Raw genomic sequence first — 15,566 nt, forward strand, 5'->3', positions numbered from 1 at the left:
AAAGTTCCTTCTAGAAGAATTTGAGTGTCATATACTATTTTATATAATATTTAGGGGGTTCAGATACAAAATAATTGTTTTGTGCACCTATTAAATGAACCTTAGGAAATCTTTTTTTTTGTCTCCCTGTAACTAAGCATCAGTTGACTCCCAATCTTCTGCTTGTTCAACAGGTCCTCCGGACCTCCCTTAGCCTTTACTAGGCTCAATCTGACCCACATTCAGGGCCACTCAGGAGACATAGGACACTGATTCAATACTATGCTGCTGCCAGGGAATGTGCCTTAACTCCCATCTCCCTCATGGCAGCTATGTCAGTGCCACAGTCGCTGATCTTAGGAGGTACATGCATGTTTCAGTACATGTACAACCTCCACATTAAACAGCTCACTGCTTATGCAGCACTGAGCTGGAAGGTCTGTATGGTGCATTTTGCAGTGAGCATAGACTGCCTCTTGCCATAGCTAAACAAAGTACTTCCAGCTGTTAATACATCTTTCATGCTTTTATCTAATTTAAAATAAATTAATGAAAAACTTGTTTTCATTTGCAATTTACTGTTTTAAATTTCCCGTATCACCTCTCTTATACTAACAATTCACTTTTCCCTAACCACGTTCTCAACATAAAATATTCCAGTACTTCCAAACCTTCTTCTTACTTTGTCTACTAAACTGACAATCCTAGAATATTTACTCCATCAAAAAATGCTTTGCCATTGGTCTGCATACCAGTACATGCTAATATACTAAAAGTTGTCTGAAGTCCATAATGTATATTTTGAATGTCTTTAATCTTATTAATAGGAAGAATGAAAAAACATAGAAAAGCATCTAATTCTGCATTAACTCAGCTCTGTAGAAGGTCAGCAATTCACCAGTTAGAAGTTTGAATAATTAGTAAGTATACATTTTTATGCTATTAATGCAGTTTTTGCACTGTAGTACTAATTAATCCCCAGGATAATAATACAGGTCCCTAAGAGAGTGTGAAAAGTGTTCAATATGATTGCAGTCGTACTCTTTAATGAAATAATTTTCAGTAAGTACTAGTTTTTAAAATACAGTAATAAAATAGCATCTAATGGAAAAATAAAACCACAAACTTTACTATTTTGTATGAAAAGTAGACGTCTTACACAGCTGTCATGCAGAATGAAACTGCCTGTGCCCCCAGCATAGCTTTGTCATAGCCAACTATAACTAGATATATAAGGCCCTGATGCAAAACATTTGAAGCATCATTATTCTATTTATTACATTTAAGCAGCTATCACGCAAATTAAACTGCATAACCAAAATTTAACATATAATATATTTTAGCTTATACAATGGGCAAAATGTTCATCATTATCCTATTGGAGATCAAACATTCTCCAGCAATAAATTAAATTAATGAAGCATAGAGTGAAAAAAAAGTGAAAGTCACATATACTGTCTACTGATCATCTATGAAAAGATGCAGGTTCAAAGGTTCATAGGTGTTTACTAGGTTAACGATCACAGGGGCCTTTTTAAGCCCAGCAATGCATCCCAAATCTCTGACAAGTTCTGGTTCCCTTGATAAGTGTAAGCAGGGAATTGGGAGAGGAAATATTTACAAGCAGGGGCCTGGGAGATGAACCATTTATGGGTTGCCTGTTTCCATTAGAGACATAGGTGCCAAACCAGGGATGAATTTTCTGTTCACTATCCAATTGTCAGACTTATAATTGAATTGGCTTAGGGAGGAGCTCTGCTTCACATGAATGGGGTGCCTGATCCAGAGAAAGATTAGTCTCTGGGATACATACCAGTCTCTCCAGTAAGCCCTATTTATATCACAGGCATGTTTTAGGTCTTTAGAATGGGTAATTCTGGTGCTGTTTATTTTGTGGATATGCAGGAGATCCATCAGAGTGGGGACTGACAATACCCTGAATGCCAGGCATAGATCGCTCCTCAACAGCCTGTTGGAGACAGAATGCAGGGATAGGGCCTTGAGTTGGTCTGCACAGGACATTTTACTTATGCCCTGTATTCTTTTAGTGAGAAACCTCTGTGGACATTCCAGTTGTTGGATATGCCTGGTTAGGTACATACAAAAGGGTGCATTGTACTCAATGATAGGTATGATGAATGCCGAATACAGTGGAAAAATGACTTCCTTGGACCTAGATGCCATACCTTTGTTTATAAGTTGCGCAACATAGAATGTTGTTCTCCACTAAGACCCCAACATGTTTACAATATTTGCATAGATTGCATAAAGTAAATAAGATACAACTATTTCAAAATTAATACCTCCCTCCACTCCATAGCTCACAACATTCAAAACCATGTATCTTGATATAATGTTTCTATATATTCATGTTTTTAAGTTAATACATTATTCAATTTATTGTACTTCTTTCAGGGATGACCTTAAATGTGGACCAGGTGTATCAGCACTCTACCTTTGTTAACAAATTAAGAATAAAGAATAAATCACTGGTTTTGTGAAATATCTGTAAGACTTAACCTTGTCAGACCTCAGGAAATATAAGCCAAGTTTGTGTATTCTTATTACAGAGCTCAAAGCCAAAAGCTGTCAATATATAATATCATAAAGATGAGTTTCCACTGCATAAAATATATAACACCTTTTTTTTAAATACATTTAGTAAAGAAGTCAGCCTTAATTCTCTTGTTAATTTATTCCAGAAAATTGGAATTAACTCTGCACAGAAATGGTCACATTTGGAAGTCTAATTAAACTACAGTTTAGATAAGGTATTTTTATTTCTAGTATTAATATTTCATGAACAAATCTCCAGTGTATATAATGAACATAAACAGAATCATTAAAAACGTTGTAATGCATTCACAATTTACTCTTTAGCAATCAACATAATACTAACACAGATGTAAGTAATCTTTTCCAGTAATCAAGCTCTATTAATGAGGGAACATGCTTTGTAAAACTTCAGAGTGTGCATTCAAGTTCCTGTTTCTGTAAAACATTGCAATCACAGAAGGAACTGCAATACTCTTGTAAGCATTTGTACAGGGCAGACATACAATGTGCAGAAGATGTGAAGTAATGTACAACATAGAGCATTATGAGCAGTTCACGGATTATTATAGCAATAACCCATGCCTGGATGTGGGTAATGCTGGATTTACCCACGGTTGGTGTGGTTTGGTCACGAGGTCGAAGCCCGAGTGGCCAAACAAAGCCAACCGTGGGTTAATCCAGCATTACCCCAACCCAGAAGTGGGTTATTGCTATTATACAATGACATTATTTAAGAAAAAAAAAATTACTTTTCTTAAATAATGGCATTGTATAATACCTCCTTGCTGCCCTTCCGCAGCTGTCTGGTATTCTGCGGCAGTTCTGATGTACTGCGCATGTGTATGCCTACGCAGTACATCAGAGCTGTGGGCAAAAGCAATGGAGAAAGCAAGATCTTCGTTGCTTTTTACAAACTGTTTCACTATGTTAAATGGGTTTAACATAGCAAGAAAGCTTTAAAAAAAAGCTATGGAGAATCTCTGTTGCTTTTTTTAAAGCTGTCTCGCTATGTTAAACCCATTTAACATAGCAAGACAATTTTGAAAAATGCAACGGAGAAAGCAAGATCTCTGTTGCTTTTTACAAACTGTCTCGCTATGTTAAAGGAGTTTAACATAGCGAGACAGCTTTAAAAAAAGCAACTGAGAATCTCCCTTGCTTTTTTTAAAGCTGTCTCGCTATGTTAAACTTGTTTAACATAGCAAGACAGTGTGAAGCAACGGAGATCTTGCGTTTTCCGTTGCTGTAAAAAAAGAGTTATAGTAATGGAAAAAGTCCGGGCGACCGGACTTTTTTCCATTACTATAACTCTGATTTACAACGTGCACGCTGACCAATCGGTGTGTAAGTTTTTGAATATTAATGGGGGGTTGTTGTATAATATGTGTTATTGACATGGATGCCAAGAAATTCACCTCCTGAGCAAAGCTTGAGAGGTGAACCTTGGCATCCATATCAAGAACACATAATATAACGTTATGATCAAAGATCCAAATATAATTCTTTGTAGTACATGGAGTCTTTTCCATGCTAAGGTGTTTTGTCAGCTTTTAAAGACATAAACTTCTTAGCCCCTTAGCAAGAACTGTCAGAAAGGCAGTGTAAAACACAGTCCCCTTGCGTTTACACTCGCCTTGCCATTGCCTCATTTGTCTGGTCTGTTCCTCATAAAAAAATTGTGGTTTTAAGAGAAACCATGGAGGACTGAAGACACTAAATAAGGACATACATTTAGGTTTCAGACTTCATATCCTTCAGAAAATATAGGAGAACACACATCCTGTTATTCAAGTAACTTTCTTAGTTTGTAAGAGAAAGGATCACCTTATTGGCATGGACAGGAAGCAGAACCAATTTTTTTTTTTTTTTTTTTTTGCTGGTGTCATTTACTGATCTGTACAGACAGATTCTACTGTTGAATGCAAGACCCAACCTTAACAACTTTTGTAGAAGGTGCTTAACATATAAGTTAAAGTCTAGGCCACTCTAGCGCTTAACTGATTTCTCTTTTTTCAAATATCAGAGCATAATCACTTTACCGCATGCACTACAATGTAATTGAAAACAACCAGCAGAGTTGGCATGAGATCTTTTGTACTAACAGATATATTTAATGCAGTTCTTAATCTTTTGTGATGCTCTCTGATTCCTTATCAGCATTCAGATGTATTCAATATCCAGCTTTTAAGTCTTCAGTGACACAGCTTTTATGGAAATACATTACCCCAGAGTTAGTCAATTTAACACTGTATTGCGGTAACACCAGTATGCCAGAGTGCATAACTTGTGGGGCAGAAGTGCAATATCATGTACATTAGATGCTAATTCCTTAATGTTATCATCTTTTGCGTATGTAATCAACCAAGTACAGTGACTAAGAAGAAAAGTGGTCATGAAAAGAATATGCTGCATGAATCACAGTACTGAAACTTGACGGATACCTTTTGTCTCATTAATACCTTTTGAGCATATACCAGTCAGCTTAACCTGCTGAGTTCTGTGACTAAGTCACTTCTTGAGCTATGTCAGCATATACTAGCAACACTGATACTAATTAGGCTGTGAATAATTTAGTATGATGCTGTTTACATCTGTGTTACTGTTACTGCCTATGAAAATGTCTTTATAAATAATTCTGCATCGTGTCATGTGTTTAGTTGTCTTGTCTAGGCACTGTGGCTTGGGGCATGACTGAAAAGGGTCCTTGGACCAGTTTACCTGCCTGGTTGATAAATGTTAATAAAAAAATAAAAGTAATCATTGAATAGGAAATACTTTTGCATTCCTGTCACTATGTAGTACCATTAAAGTAAATAGACAACACTGCAACTTACTTCAGTGATTTATAGCAGATATTGTATTTGTACAGCTATACATTTGAAGTTCATTAGAGAGTATTTCAGTTAAATGCACTAAAGACAAGAAGTAATACTTTATTATACAAAGATACATGATCCCTGCATGCATTTTCTTATGCGTATGGATGTGTGTGTACGTGTGCTTGCACACCAAAAAATTAGCCAAATTCTGATTCATTTACTGACCCTTCCATTTTTTTTAATAAAACCATATTCATAAGGGAGGATAATCTGAAACTTCTGGTTCTCCAGTCTCATGGCTTGACTCCTAGATAAACTCTTATTATCCATGGGATTTAAAGGAATGGAATGGAAGCTACATGCTCAGTTTATCTTTATCTGTTTTGGCAAACAGTTTTATAGGAGGTATACGATAAGGTACATGTAAGAGATTCATCAAATAGCCAGTAAAACATGTCAATTTTATCCCTTAAAAGCTTCAACAAGATTTTGTAATATAAAAACTTGCCCCTGAAATACATAAGCTCATAGGTTCATAGGTATTTACTAGGCTAATGACCACAAGGCCTTTTTTAAGCCTAGCCATGCATCCCAAATCTTTGACAAGTTTGGATACCCTTGATAAGTGTAAACATGGGCTTGGGAGAAGAACCATTTACAGTTTACCTGTGTGCATTAGAGACATAGGTGCCAAACCAGGGATGAATTTTCAGTTTCCCATCCAATTGTCCAAGTTGCACTTGAATTGAGCTAGGGAGGAACTCTGCTTCACATGGATGGAGAGTCCATTCCACAGACAGAGTAGTTTCTAGGATACATGCCTATCTCTCCAGCAGGTCCTATTTATATCACAGGCAATGTTTAAGTCTTTAGAATGGGTAATTCTGGTGCTGTTTGTTTTGTGGATATGTGAGAGGTCCATCAGAGTGGGATCTGACAATGCCCTGTATACCAGGCATATATCTTTCCTCAAAAACCTGTGTGAGACAGAATATAGGGATAGGGCCTTGAGGCAGTCTGCATAGGACATTTTACTTATGCCCTGTATTCTTTTAGTGAGGAACCTCTGTGGATGTTCCAATTGTTGGATATGCCTAGTTAGGTATATACCAAAGGGGGCATTGTACTCAATGATATGTCTGATGAATGCCAAATACAGTGGAACAATGGCTTCCTTAGACTTAGATGCCATACCTTTGTTTATAAGTTGTGCAACATAAAATTTCCTTACCACTGTAAACATGTAATGGCAAAGACTAGATTACTATCTATCTGTGTCCCTAAGTCCCTGACTACTGAGTCAGCTCTAAGGGGTGTGTTGTCAATATGATAGTTACCAGGAATGGGTGACTTCCCAAAGGATACTACTATGCATCTCCTGGCATTTAGTTTTAGTCCATGGCGCTGACACCAGTTGTTTGCCTGTGTCAGCCCCTGCTAGAGAATATTTATGTCAGTGTAAAATTCAATGACAGCTCCTAATTTGCAATCATCTGCAAATTTAGTCAGCCAGAGACCACTGACATTGGTCTTGAATGCTGAGAAGTAAATGCCAAAAACTAGCAGGCTAAGGACTGATCCTTGAGGGTCTCCACTTGTGACTGGCATCTTTGTAGAAGTGGAATCCCCAATTCAAACTTCTTGGGTCCTATATGTGAGCCAGTTGGCTATCCACCGGGTGACATATGGATTTGTACCTAATCTCTTGAGTTTGTCAACAAAGCCTGAGTGGAGTATTCTGTCAAATGCCTTGGCCAGGTCAAGGTAGGCATTGTGAATGATTTTGCCCTCATCCCTTACTTTGGTGGCCTTCTCAAAGAAGTTCTCCAGGTTGATTAGGCATGCTCTGCCTTTGACAAAACCAAACTGGGTTACGTCCAGTGTCTAGAGGTTCTCTATATTTCTATTGCTCATCTCCATGATAATTTTTTTCCATGGCTTTACATATAAGACTAGTGAGACTTATGGGTCTGTAGTTTCCAGGGTTTGTAGATGGCCCACCTTTATGCAGAAGGATGGCTGTTGCCTTTCTCCATTCATGAGACATGTAGCCTGTTTGGACACTACATCTAAATAATAATTCCAGAGGCCCTGATAGGTCATGTTTCATGCTATTTAGAAGACATCCTGGGATTTTGTCTGGGCCCACTGATGCAGTGTTCTTGGTCTTACAGAGAGCATTAAGGACCTGTTCCCTAGTGATAGTAGGGGGAGTTATATTTGATGATATTTCCTGAGGGAAGGTTGAGAGGAGAGAGGGGTAAAGTTGGAGCTGAATTTATCAGCCAGGAGGCTTGATATATTTTCTGGCTCAGTACAGGTGATTCCATTTACAATGAGCTCTGCACACAACTGTGTATTGCCTTTGAGGTTGCGGACATAGCTAAAGAATGCTTTGTGGGGTTGTCCTTGGCCTGGGAGGCCAAACGTACCTCAAATCTGGCAAATTATTACATTACATGCATTCCAATAATTAATTAATTATAACTTAAACATTGTGTTAATTTAATAATAAAAAACACTTATGTATTCCCGTATTCCCCTGGTTTGTTCAAACTGTTTGCTGCTGAGAAAATGATTGTCGAAGCTGCCAAACAGGCAGAACAGGAAGCATGCACATTCAGTTACTTTATCATAGGAGCTCTGTGTTGCTTGGAAGTCTCTGCAGCAGCTCTTACTAATGAAACTGGCTTCACAAAGTACTTCCTGAGGCATACTTAGCAAATCATTACCAGCTATGAAGAAAACAACTCATGACATCTCTCTTTAGCATCAAGCAGATTGTATCTGAGCCATGGGGGTGTTAAACCTTCTCTCGCACAACCTGTTTCCACTAGTAAAAATATTTCCTAGAAAAACTAAAAACTGGGCCTGGAACAATTAGACTTTATCAGCCTATGAAGTTTTATTATATGAATGGTAGAAGTCTTAAGAAAAGGTTGCACTAAAGACCTTGGCACATTGGCACATTTGAATCAATAGCATAAAACTACAGCCATAACTAAAGACCTTTGCACATTGGCACATTTGAATCAATAGCATAAAACTACAGCCATAACTGAATCTTAGAGCTACATATCATACTATTTTACCAGATTATAACAAATTATCTGTAGAACCTTGAAGAGTACATTTGCTGTTGGCCAATGTGCTCACTTAAACTTTTTCAGCTTTTGCCAGTGTTGCTGTAAACTACCACTGTTTATATGACACTGTGCTTAGTGCAGTGGTGTTGCAATGTGTACCATAGAGACACAGGCATCTTGCTCCCTACCTGCCTTACTACCAAATACCTCTCTCCTAGTGATATGTAGAAGTATGCCCAGCTATTTGCAGTTTTGCGACAAGCCACACAATATACCATAGTTCCTCCAGGTAGCCACTACCTTCACACAGTTGTTCTGCACCACCCTAAGTAGTTCATCGCTGCTGTATTCTCCCCAAGGTAGCTCATACTTGCTGCACATACTCTATAGTAATGCAATGATTCTGCAATATTCATTGTCAAAGTTGCAAGTTAACCCAAATTGAATGGAAAGGCTGTTGGCCCAGATGACATACCTGTGGAAGCATAGAAGTGTTTAGGTGAAATGGCAGTGGAGTTTTTAACCAGATTGTTTAATGAAATTTTGGAAAGTGAGAGGATGCCTAAGGAATGGAAAAAAATTGTTTTGATACTGATTTTTAAGAATAAGGGTGATGTGCAGAGCTGTAGTAACTACAGAGGGATTAAATTGATCAGTCACAGCATGAAGGTATGGGAAAGAGTAGTGGAAGCTAGGTTAAGAAGGGACGTGATGATTAGTGATCAGCAGTATGGTTTCATGCCAGGAAAGAGCACTACAGATGCAATGTTTGCTCTGAGAGTGTTGATGGAGAAGTACAGAGAAGGTCAAAAGGAGTTGCATTGTGTTTTTGTAGACTTAGAGAAAGCATATGACAGGGTGTCTAGAGAGGAGCTGTGGTGATGTATGAGGAATTCGGGAGTGTCAGAGAAGTATGTAAGAGATATGTACAAGGGTAGTGTGACAGCGATGAGGTCTGCGGTGGGAGTGACAGATGCATTTAAGGTGGAGGTGGGATTACATCAAGGATCAGCTCTGAGCCCTTTCTTATTTGCAATGGTGATGGACAGGTTGACAGACGAGATCAGACAGGAGTCCCTGTGGACTATGATGTTTGCAGATGACATTGTGATCTGTAGTGACAGTAGGGAACAGGTAGAGGAGACCCTGGAGAGATGGAGATATGCTCTAGATAGAAGAGGAATGAAGGTCAGCAGGACTAAGACAGAATATATGTGTGTGAATGAGAGGGAGGATAGAGGAATGGTGAGGGTGCAAGGAGTAGATGTGGAAAAGGTGGATGAGTTTAAATACTTGGGATCAATAGTTCAGAGTAATGGTGAGAGTGGAAGAGAGGTGAAGCAAAGAGTACAGGCAGGATGGAGTGGGTGGAAAAGAGTGTCAGGAGTGATTTGTGACAGACGAGTACCAGTAAGAGTGAAAGGGAAGGTCTGCAAGAGGGTAGTGAGACCAGCTATGTTATATGAGTTGAAGACAGTGGCATTGACAAAAAGGCAGGAGTCAGAGTTGGATGTGGCAGATTTAAAGATGTTAAGATTTGCACTGGGTGTGATGAGGGTGGCTAGGATTAGGAATGAGTATATTAGAGCCCAGGTTGGAAGGTTTGGAGACAAAGCCAGAGAGGCAACATTACATTGGTTTGGACATGTGCTGAGGAGGGATGCTGACTATATTGGCAAAAAGATGCTAAGGATGAATCTACCAGGTAACAGGAAAGGAGGAAGGCCTAAGATAAGGTTTATGGATGTGGTGAGAGAAGACATGCAGGTGGTTGGTGTGACAGAGCAAGATGCAGAGGACAGGAAGAAATGGAAACAGATGATCTGCTGTGGCGACCCCTAATGGGAACAGAAGAAGGAAGATGATGACTGCATTTGCGTTATTTAGTCAGTCAGTGTACCACTTCCAACCAAATTAATTTACTTTATTTAATTTATATAACAGGCACTACATCTCTAACTGTATTGTTGTTTTTAGGTAGAGTTCAGCTAAAGGGCATTCCAACACAGCTAACATATCAAATACAAAGTAGGATCCCATTAAGTTGTATCTGCTCAATGCCAGAAGTTGCAGCATCAGAGCGTGCAACTTTGAGAATTTCCTGCCTTGAGAATTTCTTGCACTTGGAATGCATCCATATCTGATTAATTACTGAAAATTGATTTAAAAAGCACTCCTTCCATGCTTGTGTTTTATATCTACCACACCTTCAGACCTGGTGCCAAATGTGGTGGCATCTCTATATTTGTTATGAACAATATCACCTCTAGACAGATTTACAGATACCCACAAACATAACTCAATGAGTTCCAAATCACACTAAATAGGACTAAATAATTGTTTATAACCAGTTACAGGAAAGCCTGTGCATCCCCTGAAAATCATGCAAGGTTGCTAAACGTACTTGATGAACTCCTGACAATTTCAATGACTGTGGTTAACTTCTTTGAAAGAAGAGCACAGTCTTTTGACAGCAATCATGCTGTCCACATAGTGTACCTTGATCTGGACAAGATGTTTGATACCATCCCACACTTTAACATAGTTAACTTCATGCATTACATATACATCCATTCCAATAAGACAGATAGCAAACTGGCTAAAAGACAAAACCCATATGGTGAGTGTAGCAGGCAGATGTAGGTGACCAGTGGTGTCCTGCAAGGCTCATTGTTAAGAACCCTTTTGTTCAGCATTTATTTTTCTTATTTCCAGACCATGTCCCAAGACCTCTAGCTAAACGAATTTGCAGACAATTGCAAACTGGGAGCCATTTGTCAAGCCCTTCAGCAAGAACTTAGACTCATAATACCTGTTGTAATGAAAATGGCCTCAAATTAAATGCAAAAATGAGGAAGTGTATCTTGTTTGGTAGGCAGCTCCCCAGCATACAACATAGACAGCATCTACCTCCCAATGAAGATGTTATAAACCTATAACAACAGTAGTCAGAAAGTCTTTCTACTCTTTCCTCTGTACTTTAAGTGCTAGCCACAAAGTTTGAGAAATCATTTTATGCTCAACTCCTGAGAGACTTGCTTGGGTACAAACATCTGCATTAGAAGATGAAGCTAAGTGAAACTTGCAGTAGTGTATTTTAGTATTCTGTTAAGTAGAAACATGAAGTTTTAAAAGTACTGTATTTTCATTGTTTCTGTTTCCTAATTGTGTGTTTCTGAACAGTGTGCTGTGTGTCTGTTTGCTATAAGAAGGGGTGGTGTTATCACGTCTTTGTTATCTGATATTTAATAGCATAGAGGGATTCCTCTGTACTTTAAGTGCTTGCCACAGAGTTTGAGAAATCATTTTATGCTCATCTCCAGAGAGACTTGCTTGGCTACAAACATCTGCATTAGAAGCTGAAGCTAAGTGAAACTTGCAGTAGTGTATTTTAGTATTCTGTTAAGTACAAACTTGCAGTTTTAAAAGTACTATATTTTCATTTTTTCTGTTTCCTAATTGAGAACAGTGTGCTGTGTGTCTGTTTGCTATAAGAGGGGGTGGTGTTATCACTTCTTTGTTATCTGATATTTAATAGCCTAGAGGGATTACGCTGTACTTTAAGTGCTAGCCACAAAGCTTGAGAAATCATTTTATGCTCAACTCCTGAGAGATTTGCTTGGATACAAACATCTGCATCAGAAGCTGAAGCTAAGTGAAACTTGCAGTAGTGTATTTTAGTATTCTGTTAAGTACAAATTTGCAGTTTTAAAAGTAATATATTTTCATTTTTTCTGTTTTCTAATTATGTGTTTCTGAACAGTGTGTTGTGTGTCTCTCTGCAGTTAGTTCCCCACCTCCCCCCCTGTTCTGTGTTTGTATTAGTGTTGGTGGCTCTGAAATTGCCGCCCCTCCTGTAAGTCTGTATTAGGACACTCCTCCTGGGTCCATCTCATTTGCTCACTTAACCGAGTGCAGTGAGATCATATTCTGAGTCTAGTGTTCACTCTACTTAATACAGAGAGAAGATTTGAGAAGGCCAGCCCACTTAGGTTCTTCCTTCCTCTCTCCTTGCACTTAAAAAAATTGCACTTTATTCATTTGCTTTTACTGTATTTGTCTTTCCTCCTACTTTATTTTGCTTTTCTTAAGAGTACTCAATTTTATTTATTCTGCTGCATTTATTACTGCTTGGTAGTAGCCTAATTAAATTGTAACTGTTATTCTAAGTCTTTTGGTTTAAGCACTCGGGCTTCATACAGGCTGTTTTACATTAAGACGGTTTGTGATCTGCACTGTTGTGGCAGGACAGGTAGCTTACATCCTTCTAAGCTGGGAATTGCTGATTGAAGGCCCAGTGTCTGCTATTCTAAAAGTGTATTAGTTCTGGCTTAAGCACTTGGGCTTCAGGCCAGTTATTCTACATTAAGAAGGTTTGTGGTCTGCACTCTTGTGGGAGGAGAGGCTGGATTCTGCCCTTCTGATCTGTGAATTTCTGCCTGCTTATTTTAACTGTTTCTTTCTAATATTGGTGCTGCTTGTTGCTGTAGCATAGACCAGATTCAGGCCTGCTGAATCTAGCTTTGTTTGTACAACTTGAGCACTGATCCAGGCCATCTTTTTGGAGAAGGTTCCCCTGCACCCTAGTAAGCAGGGGTGTGCAGTTAGAACCTGTCTGATTGAAGACTGCTGGAACAGGGCTCAATTTTGAGCTTTTTTTTCTGGTTAATTGGGTAACTTGTTTAAATCAGTTTGTTCATTTTCTATTGTTTTTTTATATATATATATATATATATATATATATATATATATATATATATATATATATATGTAAATTGCACTTTATTCAACTGCTTTTACTGTATTTGTGTTTCTTCCTACTTTATTACTAGGGGCATTGACTAAAACTCTGATCTGCAAAATATAACAATAAGTATTCTTTTCTGTGCATTTAAAGTGTTTTTTGAGTGTATCTGCTTTATTTTCTAAAAAAAAAAAAAAAAAAAATATATATATATATATATATATATATATATATATATATATACTTATTTCCCACCTTTCTAAGCTAGTATAGTTTAGTTTTCAGGTTAGTGCTAAATCCAGGGCTGTGTTACAAATCTTTGTGTTTGCCCATACTTTACTTGGATAGAAGGAAGTTCTCTGTTCACCTGTGAGAGAGGGGAGCTTTGAGCAGCCTATCTGTCCCTGGAGTAGTGGTTTCAGCCCAGAAATTAGGAGTTTATTGGCCATTTTGGACTAATTTCTATCTTTTTCATTTTCCTGCTATAAATACCGTATTTACCCGGTTTTGTGCGCCGGGCAGTGCTGGTTAGCTAGGGTAAAATTATTCCCAGCTCCACAAAGTCTCCTCTTCAAAATTTCCCTTGGAACTAGACAAACTTTCAACTTAAGCACTCAAGCCGTTCGTTTTTCAGCCCAGCACTTGCTCATAACTTATAGCAAGCACTTATAAACCCTAGCACTAGACCCTCCTGTACTGTACAGAAGGACAAGGCTCTCTATTCAACCTTACTAGCCATCCAGTAAAAGAGTTCACTGTACCTATCCAGGCATGTCCAAAGGACAGTTTCAGGTGTACTCTCCAGTCCAACTGGTGAATCTGGGCATTTTGAGGCAATATTACAACTGCCTCATGTACACAGACAACCCCCTCCTCCTACCACCAAACACTAATACATGCGAGATATGCAATTATACAGCCAAACTGTAGGCTAAGCTCTCTCAACCCAAGACTGGATCAGACAGTCAAGAGGAGAAGGGAAATACTTGCATCACACTACCAGTCTCACATAGACCCATTAAAGCAGCACTGGCAAAAAACACACATAAATACATGAAAACATACTCGGAGGCTGTAAATAAAAATCTGCAAAACCAACAGAGACCTCCAAAGCAAACATCCAAGCAACCTCCACCCCCCCCCAACACAAACCATGAAACACATACTTCACAAAACCAGTGTGCCATGCAATCACAGCCCTTAAGGCAAAATAACATACCCAACATACTAGTAGTAGGTGACTCTATAGTCAGGCACACTGACATCCCACTCACTTGGCTGAATAAGGAGGTTACTGTTAGCTGCCTGTCAGGTGCCAGGATCCGCCACATAACACAAGCACTCATGTCACTCCAGAACAAGTACAAATATGACTCTGTCATTGTCCATGTTGGTGTGAATGACCTGAGCCGTACCTCCCTGGACTACATGAAAAGAGACATGGAAGAGCTCTCTGATGACATAGCCCAGGCCGGTATGACCCTGACCCTGAGTAGCATCCTGCCCTCACCAAGAATGATACCACGGTATAAAGAAAAAATTCTCAATTTCAACAATTGGATAAGTTTCTGGTGTCATTCAAAGTGGATCCAGTGTCTGAAAACCTGGGATGACATGCTTGACAAACCACGCTATTTCGCTAGAGACAGCTTGCACCTGTCACCCTTAGGCTTTCGAATACTGGCCAAGGCTTTTGCCACTCCCATAGTGTCTTTTTAGGCAAGACTCAAAAGACAAACCTACTGCCATAAATAGCACAAGTAACAAAAAACTGAGGGTAATGCTACTCAATGCCAGAAGTCTAAACCTCAAAATGCATGCACTCGAGGCACTCCTCAGTATGGAGAAAATTGATATATGTGCAGTAACAGAAACCTGGTTTAAAGATCCAGAGAGCACCCTAGCACTACCAGGCTACAACTCATACCATACATTTTAGCCACAGAACCCAAACTGAAATACAAAAGGTGAGGGCATATCCATATTCATCAAGGATACCCACACCTCCAGGTTAGTGGCACAGCATGATGCTTCAGAGAGCATCCACGTGCAACTAACAACGGGCAAAACTGCAGTTCAAATTGTAGCTTGTTACAGATCACCCACCATGTCCCAGAACCCCCATTCCACATTTTTGGAAACACTGGGAAACATAAAGGTCCTACCAAACACCCTAATACTGGGTGATTTAAATTACCCAAACATTAAGTGGGAGAACTACTCAAGTACTAACTCCCTTGCCCAATATTTCCTAGAATTTATAAACTCAAATGCCCTGGTTCAACTGGTCATCACTCCCTTCAGAAATGACAACATATTGGACCTGGTCATCACCAACATGGGCGACCAGTGTTCCACACCGGAGGTCAACCTTTCACTGCT

This window comes from Protopterus annectens, chromosome 5.part0 (assembly GCF_019279795.1).
Source record: "Protopterus annectens isolate FY-2018-M chromosome 5.part0, PAN1.0, whole genome shotgun sequence".
In the NCBI taxonomy this organism is placed as follows: domain Eukaryota; kingdom Metazoa; phylum Chordata; order Ceratodontiformes; family Protopteridae; genus Protopterus; species Protopterus annectens.